At 43.7% G+C, this 15,029-nt stretch overlaps 1 protein-coding gene across 1 annotated transcript in view; it reads left to right on the top strand.

The window, feature by feature from the left end:
* LOC126263032 (farnesyl pyrophosphate synthase-like) overlaps positions 1–15,029 on the top strand; it is a 258,758-nt gene that overhangs the window by 152,921 nt on the left and 90,808 nt on the right. The window lies entirely within an intron of this gene.

Raw genomic sequence — 15,029 nt, 5'->3', positions numbered from 1 at the left:
GAGTTGGAATCCTATTTTCATTAATTTTGCGACCACAACTGCTGAGGTATGTGCTGGTGCCTTGTCGTGATGGAAAAGGACTTTTTTGTGGTCCAATCGCCGGCGTTTTTCTTGCAGCTCGATTTTCAAACGATCCAACAACGATGAATAATATGCACCTGTAATAGTTTTACCCTTTTCCAGATAGTCGATGAGGATTATTCCTTGCGAATCCCAAAAGACAGTCACCATAACCTTTGCGGCTGAAGGAATGGTCTTCGCCATTTTTGGTGCAGATTCTCCATTGGTAACCCATTGTTTAGATTGTTCTTTGGTCTCATGAGTATAGTAATGTATCCATGTTTCATCCACAGTGACGAAACGGTGCTTCAAGTCCTGTGGATTCTTCCTGGACAGCTGCAAACCATCCTTGCAACACTTCACACGATTCCGTTTATGGTCAAGCGTGAGCAATCACGGACCCCATCTTGCAGATAGCTTTCTCATGTCCAAATGTTTATGCAAAATATTATGTACCCGGTCATTCGAGATGTCCACAGCACTAGCAATCTCACACACCCTAACTCTTCTGTCATCCACCACAATATCACGGATTTTATCAATGATTTCTGGAATCGTAACCTCCACAGGGCGTCCAGAACGTTCAGCATCACTTGTGCCCATACGGCCACTCCGAACATTTTGAAACCACTTATAAACTGTTCTAATCGAAGGTGCAAAGTCACCACAATGTTTATCAAGCTTCTCTTTAGTCTCCTGAGGCGTTTTGCCTTTCATAAAGTATTGTTTAATCACCACACGAAATTCTTTTTCGTCCATTTTTTTGACAATCACTCGACCTCCTTGATTCACACGAATGCCAAACACAAAGAAATAGACCAATATGGCTGAAACTTGGGTGTTCATTCTTCCCAAAGATACTAGTAACTAAACATGACGTCGATACGCGCCGGTGGTACCATCTCTCGGACTTTGCACGGACGTTTCAAACGCCCCTCGTAGCTGATAATAGACGGTCAGTTGAAGTAGTGCAAGGATGCTGTGGGTACCGTCTGAAAGTGTGGAAGGCCAGTTCGAGCAGCCTAACAGCATGTTTAGGAATCACGAACAACGTACGTGGATCAAGACCTAAGTGGCACATGTTAAGAGCGCACAACAATGTTTCCTTCTGGCAGTGCATCCCATCATCCTTCTTGACAATGCACAAGGTCGTATGACGAACCCCGTGCAGGAGCTCGTGAGTACGTAGGGGTGGCAGATACGGGAACATATACCGTATTGAAACGAAATGAGTACGTGTGATTACGACTTGTTCACCAAAATGAAGGCCCCTCTTCGTAGCATGGGCTACAAGAGAGGACATCATCCGTGCCATTGGGCAGGCCTTGCGAGACATCAACAGAGATCCATGCCCTGACGGTGAACGAAGCCTTCCATCTCTCTAGGGGAAGGTAATCAAGATGGGGGCTATTATATTGAGGCCATGCAATACGGTGAACGTCTGTCAATAAAGTCTGGCATGAATTTAACAGTGTCCCCACTACTTCTTATGAAACCCATGTATTAACAGGCCACCGGGATTTCAAATTAATTTTCTATCCAGTATCCGACCTGATAAGACGCCAACGTTGCTACTTGCAGGGTTCCCTGATTTGTGGATACTGAGAAAGATAGGTGGATATCACAATAATAAGAAATACACTCTAAGACAAGAAAAGAAAGAAGAAAACTACACACCGCGAAGGAATTATTCGAATGAGACGAAAATCAGTAGATGTGATGTAAATATACACACAAATGATTGCAATTTCAGAAAAATTGGATGATATTTTCAAGAGAAAGAGCTTGACATATTGAGCGTTAATAACGCGTTGGTCCACCTCAGTCCCTTATGCAAGCAGTTATTCTGCTTCACATTGATTAGTAGACTTGTTGGATGTTCTCCTGAAGGATATCGTGCCAAATTCTGACCGGTTGGTGCATTAGATCGTCAAAATCTCAAGCTGGTTGGACGACCGTGCCCCTAATGCACCAAACATTCTCAGTTAGGGAGAGATTCGGTGACCTTCTTGGCCAAGGTAGGTTCTGGCAAGCACGAAGACAAGCAGTAGAAACTCTCATTGTGGGCCGGCAGGCATGATCTTGCTGAAATGTAAACCCAAGATGGCTTACCATAAAGTGCAACAAAACAGGCTGTAGAATATTGTCGACGTACTGCTGTGCTTTAAGGGGCCGTGGATGACAACCAAAGGGGAACTGATATGAAAAGAGCTGGCACGCCAGACATCACTCGTGGTTGTCGGGCGATATGGCGGGTGACAGTCAGACTGGTATCCCACCGCTGACAGGGGAGTCTCCAAACACATCTTCGCTAGGTCGTCGGGGCTCAGTTCGAAGTGGGACTCATCACGGAAGACAATTCTACTCCAGCCAATGCAATTCCAGGCTGAAGACGTGTCTGAAGATGCCCTGGACAGCGATGGGATAGCAACCTGACGGTCGCCCGACAATCAGAAGTGTTGGCCTGGGGTGCCATTTCTTTCATAGCAGGGCAAAGAATTTAACGTAAATTAAGATCCGGTAGGTGGCGAGAACTAAGAATGTGTTGTAACCCCAGCTTCCATCTGCGGAATGCTGAGAAACTGGTGACTGGCTAACACGTCTTGCAAAATAGGCACCGAGGTCACGACTGTCACATTGTAGAGAATGCTGTGCAACAGTATACTGTGTGTTGCCAGTATACACCCTCTCCCTATGCCCATTCAACCTAACTGATGCCTTGGTGGAGGGTGTACATTGGCAACACACAGTGTCCTGTTGCAGAGCATGCTCTGAAACATGACAGTCGTGACGTCGCTGCCTATTTCGCCACACGTGCCAACTGGATTCTTCTCCCAGACACCAGTTTCTCAGAATTCCGCAGGTGGGAACTGGCGCTACAACATGTCCTTGGTTCCTGCCGGCCACCTGGCATTAATTTACATTAAATTCTTTGCTCTTATCATTTATTCACAGTAACTACACCTTTCTTCACTCTCTTTTAATTTTCTATACCTTTTATTTTCTGAAATTCTTTTTATCGCCGACCCCCTCCCACCTCTATCACATACAATGCACTTAGCTTTTCGCTCTTATTAACTGGTGCATGGCGTTTTTGGCAGTTATCACTGTCTTGCGTATTACCCTGTCTTTCACCTTCAACTCTAAGGTTTTCACATCTCGTCCGATGCGGTCCCCAACAATCAGTCTTTCCATCTCAGCCCTTTCGGTAAGTCTCCCCTGACCTGGGGTTCCGGGCCACTTTACCGAACTCTTCTCCTTGCCCTAAACCTCACCAGTATATTACTTGCCCCAATAAAACCCTTTAATGCACGTATTATTGCATGACATCTTTCCATGTCTGAAATACTGCACTTGTAAACTTCAAGTCTTTGAAAGAATTGCCAGTAGCAAGGTATCGTACCATAACAGATAAGGGCTGACTGGGTGGAACTGCGTGTCTCATTATTATTTTTTTATGATGATGGGGATACGGGTGTCCGAAGAAATGAAATGCCGGGCCTTGGGGGGGGGGGGGGCGGGGGGAGTGCGGACCTGGGGGGGGGGGGTGAGTGGGAATGCCCTGTTTGCTGATACAGGTGAGTCGGTGTCAATTTCGTGTTACGTTTTTAATAACGTCATGTTTACATAAATGATACGTGATGTGTTTTTAAACAGGTCTTGAGGAGAGAAAGTGAATTATAAAATAAAAAAAAGTGCCTCTTAAAATAGAGGTGCCGCTGTTCCTATCTTCGTACCGAACAAATTTACGAGAAAGTCAAGTGCGGTGGATAATGTCCCTCTGGTAGCTAAGCAACATTTGCTTGATAAATTTTTGTTTTGCTTCTGGACAAAAAGTTATTAGGTGTGGTCAAAGTAAATCGGAAAACCTGTATATAACATCCTGCAAGTTGCTGTTATATGATAACGCCCAAGTCCATCCGTCGTGGTTTCCTGATACCGGACATGGTCACTTCTGTTTGTTTTGACGCTCTTTACCCAGAAAAACAATCTTCCTATTGCCAGGTTTTCAAACCACCGACAAATTTTGCCTAAATGCTCTTTTTCTCGTTTGATAAACCACTTTTTACGTCTTACAAGCTCGCAGAATAATTTCATTTATATGTTCCATTCCGATAGCTTCTGTCAGTGCACATGGAAAACTTGTTCGCAAAGATAAGCACGGGAGTATTGTACCGTGACATTGCCGCTGCGCGGTAGGATGGCACTCAGCACATTATATGACATGCGCTCGGTTAGTATGCGCATTTCCTCCTAGATGGCGGCAGCGGTCACACATGCGAGCGAAAGCTCGTAAACGTCAGATGGCACTGCAGCGACAAAAGTAGCGGCGCTAAGAGATTTCATCGTGCGAGTTAAGACCAGGGACGGGTTATCCACGTAACATTTGCTGTAAGATCACAACAACACGTGTTACGGGACAAGAACTGTCATTGACCTTTTTATAGTTTCTTCTTACCCAGGAATGTTTCAGCACATCCTATGCTATCTTCAGTGAGATTTTGTTCATTTTCTTTCTCTCGCGGCGCTATTAAACATGTATGCTGGTAGCTTTGAATCTACCATGCATTCTTCAGCTTGTAATTTTTTTTTTTTTTATTGGGGTGGGAGGACTGATGACCTCAGCAGTTTGGTCCCTTAGGAATTCACACTTTTTTGAACATTTTGAACATGGATTTTTGATGTTGTGGTGTTTGCTTCATTGTTCGCGTCTTGTTAATAAGCTTACTTATTTAACTGTTGTAAGACTATCATTTTGTATGATTCGTCACCAAGCTCAGACTGAACTGGCGGCAGAAACTCTGTGCGTTAGACACGCATTTTGTATAATTTGTCAGCCAAGCACAATTCAAATTGGCGACAGGAACTCTTGTGCTTGGGTGACCAGTCATACAAAATGCATACATAACTAAAGCAGCAACACGGCACGAGCGAGGAAACAAAACACCACAACATCAAAAACCATTACAAGCTTTAGAACAAATGATACATTTAAAGCTACCAGCATACGTATTAAATAACGTCATGTGAGAAAGAAAATAAACCAAAATCCAGTGATATAGCACATATAATGCTGAAACGTGTCTGGGTAAAATAAAACCATAATACGATGTCTTGCATAAGGCGGAATTCCTCTCCAGTTTTTCTTAGCAAGCACGGAAATAAGACCTGCAACATCCACGAGATGATCAATTATACTACTGTTTAGGACAATATGCACATAGTTGTGCAGCATTTTTAAAGTACATACTGGAAACATTTTTTTAAATTTATTTATTGATATATTTAACCTGACAAGATTAGGACCCTCAGGCCCTCTGTTACATCTAGCCAAGCATTCTCCGCACTGTACATTACATATTACGATTAGCATGTTATAAGTTACACTTAACACACTGTAGAATAGAACATTCAGAATTACCATACTGCAGGAAAACAGACATTTTGCATTCGTTCTTGACAAGCACAAGATCCAGGAGTAACCTGCAAAAATGGCACTTCCCTGGTACCTGTGACCGCGGACCACAGACCGTGGAGGTCCTAACCGATTATCAGCTATGCCCTACATTTTGCACAGAAGAAGATATTGTGCTTGCGACACGGGTTGCAATTGAAGATGTAAGATTTTGGTCAAGAGTAGTATAGCCTGGAAATGCTTTCTTTCATTTGCTCTAAATGCTCATTACTATGTATTGTATTTGTTTTCTGACTCAAATAAACAAATAATCGGAAGGAAAAATGAGCGCTAGCAACAACGGACAAGAGAGAAAGAGGAAAGTGGTAGAACATGGGTGGTAGAACAAGTGGCGTCACTCAGAGACAAATGAAAAGAGATAGAAGTGTAACTGGGAAATTTTGGAAGATTTGCTTTATTGTTTGACAGAGGTAAAACTGGCCACATACGTTAATTTTTGGCGAAACGTTATTAGGGTGAGAGAAGGTACTTCATCTTCTTCTTCAAAGCGGCAGGGCACTGGATTGTGCGCAGAGTGCAGGGAAGAAGCGGACAGCAGCAACAAAGAAGGAATTAGCGAATGCTTTTGTTTCATGGATGAACACAGTGAGGATACTAAAAAGTGAGACCTTGTCTTTCGATTATGATGAGAAGTTTCCAGACAAAAGTTTATGGATATTGTTTCGAAATGTGCTACTTCCCTTAATAATATGAGATACTTTAAAAAAGACTGTATATACATATCGTTACTTCTTAATACGTCAAGGAATATACACTGAGGTGATAACCGTCATGGGATAGCGATATGCACCATATACAGATGGCGTATAGGGTGCCCGAGTCAAAAAAGGGCAATGCATTAGCGGAGCTGTCGCTTGTGCTCAGGTGATCCATGTGAAACGGTTGTCTAGGTGATTATGGCCGCTCGACGGCAATTAACAGACTTTACATTCAGAATGGTAGTTGGAGCTGGACGCATGGGACACTCCATTTCGGAAATCGTTAGGGAATTCAGTATTCCGAGATCCACAGCGTCAAGGGTGTGCCGAGAATACCAGATTTCAGGCATTGCCTCTCACCACGGACAACGCAGTGGCCGGTTGCCTTCACTTAACGAACGAGAGCAGCGGCGTTTGCATAGAGTTGCGAGGGCTCATGACGGTGTCGGTTGGACCCAGGACGACTGGAAAGTCGTGGCCTGGTCAGACGAGTCTCGATTGCAGTTATTGAGAGCTGATGATGGTACGGCTGAAGTGTGCCGCAGACCCCACGAAGCCACGGACCCAAATTGTCAACATGGAACTGTGCGAGCTGGTGGTGGCTCCATAATGGTGTGGGCTGTGTTTACGTGGAATGGACAGGGTCCTCTGGTCCAACTGAACAGATCATTGACTGGCAGTGGTTATGTTCGGCTACTTGGAGAGCATTTGCAGCCATTCGTGCACTTTGTACTTCCAAACAATGATGTCGTGTTACTAGGCCACAGTTGCTCGCGATTGGTTTAAAGAAAATTCTAGACAGTTCGAGCGAATGGTTTGGCCACCCATATCGCCCAACATAAATCCCATCGAACATTTATGGGACATAATCGACAGATCAGTTCGTGCATAACATCCTGCACCGGCAGCAATTTCGCAATTATGGATGGCTCAATATTTCTGCAGGGGAGTTCCGACAACTTGTTGCGTCCATGCCACGTCGAGTTGCTGCACTACGGCGGGCAAAAGGGGGTCCGACACGATATCAGAAAGTATCCCATGACGATGCCATCTCAGTGTGTACAACAAATAATTGAGAAAGCTAGATGCAATTAATTGCTTCTCTCAGTTGAAAAGATAAATATATTTGGGTTTGGTGACTAACGAAGCGACAACAAACATGAAAAATACTTTGAGACTTTTAGAAACTCGTGAATTAGTTGACGCTTGTTTGGCAACACTGCTAAGGGCAAAATGGTTCAAATGGCTCTGAGCACTATGGGACTTAACATTTGAGGTTATCAGTCCCCTAGAACGTAGAACTACTTAAACCTAACTAACCTAAAGACATCACACACATCCATGCCCGAGGCAGGATTCGAACCTGCGACCGTAGCGGTCGCGCGGATCCAGACTGAAGCGCCTAGAACCGCTCGGCCACTTCGGCCGGCGCTAAGGGCAAGAGGTAGCGACATGCCTCGTGGAGCAACACATATTTCTATTACTTTCCGCTTTTGATGATCCATGTTTCAATGTTATTACACTATTGGCAGTGTGTTTACTTACATTACAGTAAAGGTTAGCTACAATAAAGTACATGTAGGTATAATTGTAGTTACCAGTTTTCATCATTTGAACTACTTTTCACACTGTGCGTCACGATCTGTTAATTACTTTCTCTTAGAATTTCCGTTCAGATGCTGTCTACATAGTAGGTGTAAATCTGTGGTAATAGTTGTTGTTGTTTTGGTGCTCAGTCCGAAAATTAGTTTGTTCACGCTATTGTAACCTGAGCAAGCCTCTCCATCTCCGAATAAGTACTGTAGCCTACATCCGTATGAACATGCTTGCTGTATTCATCGCTTGGTCTTCTATTACAGTTGTTACCTCTTACGCTTCCCCCCATTACCAAACTGACAATTCCTTGATACCTCATGATCAAACGATCCCTTCTTTTAGTCAAGTTGTGGCATAAACTTTTTTTTCCCATTAGATTCAGCGTCTTCTCATTAGTTACTCGATCTATCCACCCATCTTAAGCATTTCAAAAGCGTCTGTTCTCACTTTGTCTGAACTGCTTATTGTCCACGTTACGCCTCTGTACTATGCTACCTTCCAGATAAATAATTTCAAATTGTACTTCCTAATATTTAAATTTGTATTAAATGTTAACACATTTCTCTTTTTCAGAAATTCTTATCTTGCTTTTGCCAATCTGCATTTTACATCATCCGTACTTTGGCTATCATCAGTTATTTTGCTGGCCAAATAGCAAAAGTCATCTACTTCCTAGTTGCTCATTTTCTAACCTAATTCCTTGTGCATCACCTGATTTATTTCAGCCACTTCCATTAGCCTTGTTTAGGTGTTGCGGAGGCTAGTCTGCCGGCCGCGGTGGTCTAGCGGTTCTAGGCGCTCAGTCCGGAACCGCGCGACTGCTACGGTCGCAGGTTCGAATCCTGCCTCGGGCATGGATGTGTGTGATGTCCTTAGGTTAGTTAGGTTTAAGTAGTTCTAAGTTCTAGGGGACTGATGACCACAGATGTTAAGTCCCGTAGTGCTGCCGGCCGCGGTGGTCTAGCGGTTCTAGGCGCTCAGTCCGGAGCCGCGCGACTGCTACGGTCGCAGGTTCGAATCCTGCCTCGGGCATGGATGTGTGTGATGTCCTTAGGTTAGTTAGATTTAAGTAGTTCTACGTTCTAGGGGACTTATGACCTCAGCAGTTGAGTCCCATAGTGCTCAGAGCCATTTCCCATAGTGCTCAGAGCCATTTGAGGCTAGTCTTATATACTCTTTTCAAGACTCTATCCTTTTCGCTGAGCTTCTCTTCCGAGTCCTCTTTTGCCTCTGACACAATTAAAAGGTCATCGCCAAACCTCAAAGTTTGTTTTTTCGTCTCCCTGGTCTTTAATTCGCTTTCCAAATTTCTTCTCGCTTTCCTTTACTGCTTGCTCAGTCTCCAGATTGTATCATATTGGGAGAAACTACTATCTTGTCTCACTCCTTTCTCAACCACTGCTTCCCTTTCAATATCCTTCGACTCTAATGACTGCCGTCTGGTTTCTGTGCAAGTTGTAAATTACCTATCGCTCACCTTATTTTATCCATACTACCTTCAGAATTTCCAACAGTGTAATCTAGTCAACATTGTTAAAAGTTTTCTATAAATCGACAAATCCTACAACCGTAGATTTGCGTTTTTTTTCTGTTTATCTTCTAAGATAAGTTGTAGGGTCAATATGGCTTTGGGTGTTCCTACCTTTGTCTGGAATTCAAACTGATCGTCTCCAAGGTCGACTTTCCATTCCTCGCCGCGAGGTTTGAGGCACCATGTCATGGATTGCGCGGCCCCTCCCGCCGGAGGTTAGAGTCCTCCCTCGGGCATGTGTGTGTGTGTGTGTGTGTGTGTGTGTGTGTGTGTGTGTGTGTGTGTGTGTGTGTTGTTCTTAGCATAACTTAAAAAAATGTCTCTGAGCACTATGGGACTTAACTTCTGAGGTCATCAGTCCCCTAGAACTTAGAACTACTTAAACCTAACTAACCTAAGGACATAACACACATCCATGCCGGAGGCAGTATTTGAACCTGCGACCGTAGGTCTAGGGACTGATGACCTCAGCAGTGTGGTCCCTTAGGAATTCACAAACATACACACACATTCCTCTGTAAATAATTCGTGTCAGTATTTTGTAACCCTGACTTATTAAACTGATAGTTCGGTAATATGCAGGCCTATCAGCACTTGCGTTCTTTGTAGTTGAAATTATTACCTTCTTCTTTAAGTCCGAGGGCATTTCGCCTGTCTCATATGCCTTGCGCATTAGGTGGAATTCTTTTCTCATAGCTTGCACCCCCAAGAATCTCAGTAATTTTGAGAACATATGTACTACAGGGGACGTGTTTCAGCTTAGGTCTCCCACTTCTCTGTCAAATTCTTCTCACCGCATCATATCTCCCAACTCATTTTCCTCTCTTTCCTGTTCGCTTTGAATTAGGACGATTTAAATTTACATTTGACCTTTCTGCTGGCTCTGTGGCTGTACCAACTACACAGTGAAGACGTAAACATTTAATGGCGATCTGCATGACGCGGCAATTTCGCGACCTCGGAGGACAACGTAATAGACTTTAAAATGCTGGCACAGTGTTGCCGGCGGAAGAACCGGTCTAGCCAGCTGGCGGGTCGGCGCCAAGGCCTCTGGCGGGCTTCCTCGCCGCGGCCAGCACGCCTGGACCCTCCCAGCGTGGCTCGAGTGAAAGCCGCGGGCCTCTTGTGTGTGCAAAGCGGGCCGCGGCTGCCCTGCCTGCTACCTGCTCGCGGACAATGCACTTGCCCATACTCCCCTAAGATACCATCGTGCCAGCCTGGAAATACACAACATCCGTCGAAAAAGTTCCGAGGCTGATTTTATTCCTGGCGTCTAAGCGACGTCAGCGCAATAACCACGGTGACAACTTGAACTGCAGATGTGCATACGACCACTCAGTTGCGAGCGGGAGTGTTAAGCAGTGAATTTGGACCGTACTATGTCAACGCAGTCGGGTCGCAAACCGCAATGTAGCAACATCTCTAAGTCGAGTGTCGAAGACTTTTTCCAGAATGTTTTGAAGAAGAACAAAGTGTGTGCAAAGTTCGTCCTGCACACCTCGATTCTCGAGCAAAACGACGACGCGTGGACACCTGCCGCGACTTGGCAGCAAAACGCGGACAATTCTTTTCTGGAAAAAAATCATCACAGTTGACGACACTTAGTATTATTAATACGAACCTACCACAAAACGAACAAGTGCAGAAGTTCACATGAAGCGTCAACTCTTTGACAACATAACCGACAATCAGGCCAGTGTAAATCTGAGTTGGACAACATCCCACAGAACGACTTTTATGTTTCAAATGGCTCTGAGCACTATGGGACTCAACTGCTGTGGTCATAAGTCCCCTAGAACGTAGAACTACTTAAATCTAACTAACCTAAGGACATCACACACATCCATGCCCGAGGCAGGATTCGAACCTGCGACCATAGCAGTCGCACGGTTCCGGACTGCGCGCCTAGAACCGCGAGACCACCGCGGCCGGCAACGACTTTTATGGCAGTTTCACTTAGTTATATGTATGTTCTCTGCATTATACTCAAGTGAGGAGAGATTATGTAGAATACGGGAAGCATTAAAACTACCATCTTAACTTTCCTCGCCCGCATCTCGTGGTCGTGCGGTAGCGTTCTCGCTTCCCACGCCCGGGTTCCCGGGTTCGATTCCCGGCGGGGTCAGGGATTTTCTCTGCCTCGTGATGGCTGGGTGTTGTGTGCTGTTCTTAGGTTAGTTAGGTTTAAGTAGTTCTAAGTTCTAGGGGACTTATGACCACAGCAGTTGAGTCCCATAGTGCTCAGAGCCATTTGAACCATTTTTTTAACTTTCCTCTATTTTTTTTTATTAATACAGTGTCGAAACTTTTCGGACTGATTGGTACCTAGGCAGGCCGCTGCAAAGAACTGCCAACCCCTTACTGCAGCGTGTTACACTGAATAAACGATTTGATTACACTTACGTTATTAACAACGAGGTCTATTTGGTTTCACTGTGTTGTACAGTAAATATTTCGTACATTTGCTACAAAGATTGCACCGATTGTTAGACTTTTCTTGGCTATGGCAACGATGCGACTGCGGCGTGAATTGAGGCCAGTTCTAGAATTACCAATAACTTGTCACGATTTTGGCTTGAAATGTTTATCTGTGCTCATTTTCTATTTTCTCTTCAGGTAACTGCTTGAGGAACATATAGGGCAAAAAAATTTCCATCGGAATTCTGTCTTGAATAAAAGTGGTTTTTACAAAAACTGAGTCTTCCTCTGCAGCCTGGTAGAACATAAGCTCAAATTACTAAAAATGATTCACCCCTTAAAAGAGGACACTGGTCAGTTTGGGGCTCTGTAAATGGCGTAGAACTGGCAGTGGGAGGTCATGTGACCCTTCAGCGCTGGCGAACTGTACTCGACTTGGAGACGGGCGACAGAGTGGCAGGTATCAGCTAACGTATCTGGACGTGCCCGTGATCACGCCGTAAATGAAGTAGTCTGACTTGTCGGGGTACCAATGCATACTGCCTCGGCTGTCTACAAGGATTGGTGTACCACCAGTAGCTATGTAAAACGCCATAAGGACAATGATCATAAAAAAGATCCTATCCGACAGGGAATAGAGATGATTGTCACGCCTTGTCAATGACACCCTGTCTCAAACTTGACAGGAATTGCTGCTGTCAGTGAACATACGTCTTACTCATCCAGTTCCGAGTGAAGATTTGAAGGAAATTGCATGAGACGGACAGTTGGCATCGGGTGTATCGCAAAGGGCACTGATAACGGCTGCAATAAAGGTGCACGTCTTCAGTGGGCCAAACAACGCAGAAAGTGGGCAGTTGCTGAGTGGAAAAGCGTCATGTGGTCCTGCGAGTTGCGATTTTTCCTGTTCTTCAAATTATGCAAGGCATCGACTGCATTGACGTCCAATGAGGTGTTTGTCCGCAGTGTATGGAAGGTGTATCTCAGGACGGTAGTGGTTCTGTAACGTTTCGGAAATGTTTTTCGTACCATCAGTTGGCCCGCACAGTCTGGTTACCGCGAACGTGAACCAGTATTTTTATTTCGACATTCTCAGTGACAAGTGTTTCCTTTCTTCTACGTCTTCATGATGAGCATGCTGTGCACACTCCCATCTTGCAAGAGGACAAGAGCAGTGTACACATGGCTGCACGCTTACGTTTGTGGTTTGTCGAACACTCAGGCACTTCGCCTGCCCCACTAAATCTTCCGACCTAAATCCCATAAAAATGTGTGGGACTGTTTGGAATAGCTGTTGAAATGTAGCAGTTAACATCCCCGCAGTCTGATAACTCTATGGGACCTCAGCATCAATGAATAGCAGTTACTGCGGGACTGCTGGACTAGGGCGGAAGTTGATCTCCCGCAACAGGACTGTACCGGAAAAGGGGGGGGGGGGGGGTCTCCGGCTGCTTCAGACTGGCACACTCGCTCCTACCTCATTGCAGCTCCTCACTCTTTGATTTTTTCTCTCCTACCTCAGATGACGCTGTAAAGATCGGTCTTCGAATAACCTCTAGGCTCCGATTATTAAAGGGACTGATGACATCGATATTTAGTCCCTTTCAGCCTTGCTAAAAAATCACTCATTCACTCAGTGCGTGTTATCAGCTGGCTTACATAGGCTACTTGAAGAAACCTGTTGACTATTTTCATCTCTGAATTGAGGCCGTTATCAATGTTAAATGCAATGTTACACGGTATTAGCTTGGTATCTCCTGGCAGAGACTAATTTTTTGTCTGATGTGCTCATGTATCACCTTTGATTTTATCCATAATGGATACGAGGTCGTGGTTGTAAAAATTATTATTAAAATGTCGGCTCACTCACATATTTACGCTGTAAAAAACACTATAATTTGCATGTTTCGAAGGTTAAGCCATCACTTTCAGAATCACTGTACAAGAAACCAGTGTAAAACATAATCAATGTAAAACACAAGAGCGATAAAAATAATAAAATAACTTGGCTACTTTACTTTATTATTTTTATTACTCTTATTTATGTTTCAAATCGTTGCTCTTAGAAGTTTCTTGTACAGAAACTCTGAAGATGAAGGCTCGACCTTCGAAACTCGTAAATTCAAGTTTTTTTGTACACTGTAAATAGGTGGCTGACATGTGCCGACATTTTAAAATTGTAAGGTACGAAACCTGTGGATGCTCTAAAATATTAGCAGTTTTTATCTAATGACTCATATGAGGACAATCTAATGTGTCTAATTAATGGTAGTTTTCATTTCAGAGTAGCCGGAACAAACATTTAATTTTTTTTTAACTACCACATTCCATCTTTATATGGTACTAGGAGTAGAGCATATTATAGTTCTAAATTTACAAAATAGAATGAGAATTCATTGTCGCTCGGAATTTTGTCTCTATATTCTCAGAATTGTAAGTACATACCAGCTACGTTAATTAACCCTCACAATAACACCGACGGGCTGGGGGATGGTGAGGGGAAGGGGGCGACTTTAAGCCCATTTTTTCAAAATATTTTTATCTAGTCATGAACCTTATATTTATGTTTTCAAATTAAAACCATTTTCCGGAATTGTTTTAAACTTTTCAGTAAAACTTTACCCAAAAATTTAAGTCTTAGTAGTGCATGTGACTTTTCGCAGCTCCTTTCATATTCATATTTTAATTTTGTGGGCCCTTCAACATAACAGTGTGTCTCTGAAAGTATGTTGTGAATATCAGTCACGAAGAGTTAACGAAATTTGTGTTTTTTAAATTCTTTTATAGTGGTCATAAAAAACAGTTACTTGGTTATTGAAAATGTGTTGGTACTGTTAAAATGGTTCTAAAATAAATTTTCAGGTTCTGAACCATACCTACAAATCACTGCCTATTTTAAAATTTATTGTTAATACAACTTAGCAAAATTTAACGAATTTTTTTTTAATTTTTTGTGGTAGGCATAGAGTATCGCCCTCCCCTGCCCTTGATAATAATCCTTATGGAAAATACATTGGTGATGATAGGTTATGAAGGGCTGAGAATACTGTAATATCATCACCTATGGCAGAAGTGGTATTGTACGCAGTGTTAATACACCTACTTGTATTTCGGTCAAGGACAAAGTAGATTGAAGAACAAGGAGACAAAAATAACGTGAGCGAGAGAGACAGGAAAAGATCAGCAGGACAAGGACCTTTAAGGTGAGACGGTTGTGACCGACTTGTAAAGGCCGTCATAGCGTGTTGTT

This window comes from Schistocerca nitens, chromosome 6, assembly GCF_023898315.1.
Source record: "Schistocerca nitens isolate TAMUIC-IGC-003100 chromosome 6, iqSchNite1.1, whole genome shotgun sequence".
In the NCBI taxonomy this organism is placed as follows: Eukaryota; Metazoa; Arthropoda; class Insecta; order Orthoptera; family Acrididae; genus Schistocerca; species Schistocerca nitens.
This window is presented reverse-complemented; position numbering and strand designations above follow the sequence as displayed.